Raw genomic sequence first — 2,061 nt, 5'->3', positions numbered from 1 at the left:
TTCAATGCAATGTCATGTGTTGTGCTTCAAGATCCCCTCCGTAGGTCATGAATCAAATTCTCTGAAAAATCAATTGGTGATTTATCAAAATATCACCTTCATTCAGATGACCTTGGTATTTCTCAAATTAGTGCCTTACTCAAAGTTCTTCACCAAAGTTAGCTTTTCTTCCAAGGCTTATGCCTAACTTATTGCGAGTCTTGTCCATTGTTCATATTATGTAGGAAGTGTTGTTTCTTAAGGTCAATGGATTATTAAAATCTTGGTTAACTTTGAAAATGCTTTTGAGATTAAGTACTTGGTTCTATGATTTCAAAATGGCTTTCCCCATTCTTATTCCCTTACCTTGACATATCACAATTGCATTATGAGCAAGTATTCATCTCTGTATTACTGTATTTGTATACCCTTGAAGAGTTGTTTGTTGAGAATTGCATTGTTTATTATTTTGTCATACACTTGTCTTATCAATCTCTTGGAAGCATCGATATCCAAACTACTTTTTCTTATCCCCTTCATGGCTTGTGCTTTAGCTGTAGTTTATTAGTGCAAAGATTGAATTGTTTCTTGACCTCTATCATCTTAATGAGTTGTTTTCAGTTGTTTGGATATATTTGTCTATGCTTATGCTCAAATTTGTATGTCAATGGACATCTTCATGTTCTGTTAAGTCATTGTCCCTTGTTAGAAAATTAAGTCATGATTTAGGTTTATGGGGGAGTGTGTTTCATGAAGAGCATCATTTTTGGAGAAGTTGGGTCACTTACCTGTTCTTACTTGTTGCTTCACTTTGCTTGGACATGCTCATATGATATATTGCTAATTCCTTATCCGTTGTGCTTTTGTTGTTCTTGTATTGTATTTTGCTACAATTTAGAAAATTGCATGTGATACTCTTGCCTTATCTTTGTCTTACCATGACAAAATGTGGGAGAAACATTTCAGTTAATTTCAATTGTGCCTAATACCCTTGCAAGCTGGTCACCCATTCACTTGTTCTTGTCAAGATTTATTGTTTTGCAGGATCCGTTCATTTGTTCATTTCTTGAGTGTGGGTGAGTGAAATTAGTTTTAAGCTTGGGGTATTTTGTCAAGGAATTCAAAGGGGAAGATTGTGAAGTCTAGACTTTTATGTTTGGCTTTCTTTGTCAACATGGTAATTGTACCACATGCCCAATCTAGATTTAAGGCTTTTCTCTGTTTATGGGTTGTGTCTGCTAGGAAGAAATGTTCAAGAATGTGGCACATCTCACTTCAAAAGGTTTATTCATGCATGTACATTTCACATCTACTTTCATGTTTCTTTCTGACTACCTTAGTTGTCCAGTCAGCCGTGCACGCAGATTTCCAGCAAACTAGGCACACAATTTAAGACATGCCCACATGGGCTAACTGACAACTTTCTAACGAATGTCTGTTTTTCACCCTTGATCTTTTCATTTTGTTTTGAAGCTTGACACATGTCATGTGGGTTGAAAAATGAACCAAAGCTTTTAGGGTTAAGATCCCTAACTAGTTCCTTAGTTCATTTGGGGTTTTCAGATTATATTCCTAGAGAGAATGAGAGAAAATGGCATTAAGGCCTCACCTACCACTTTGTTCTTCATTTATGAAACTCTAGTTGCAAAACCTTCTTTCATGCATTAAATACCAAATCATTGAAGAATAGGGTTGCATTGTCTTTGGTTTTGCATTAAATTTGTGGTCAAGTGTTTCTAGTTTCAAATCTTTAAAACTGACCCAATTTAGGATTCTCGTTAGTTTCTTCCTTCAACAATTTGATTGGAGAAACTGACTTGGACTTTTGAATTCAGATTTGCATATCATTGCTATATCATCATATGCATAGTTTGTGTGTTGGTCTCAGTTCCACAATGTGAAGAGTTTAGGAAGAGCTGTCATCTTGTGATGACTGAAGACAACATATTTTCGGTGCCACAAGGTGAAGAGCTCAGGATAAGCTGCCACTTCATGAAAACCGAAGGAATCCATCTTGTGTAAGGCAATGTTGCATAAAGGTAAAGTTGCTCCATAGAGTAGGTCTAGGAATTAAGCTTTACG

Source organism: Pyrus communis, chromosome 4, assembly GCF_963583255.1.
Source record: "Pyrus communis chromosome 4, drPyrComm1.1, whole genome shotgun sequence".
Classification (NCBI taxonomy): Eukaryota; Viridiplantae; Streptophyta; class Magnoliopsida; order Rosales; family Rosaceae; genus Pyrus; species Pyrus communis.
The sequence above is the reverse complement of the archived record's forward strand: the minus strand, read 5'-3'. Positions refer to the sequence as shown.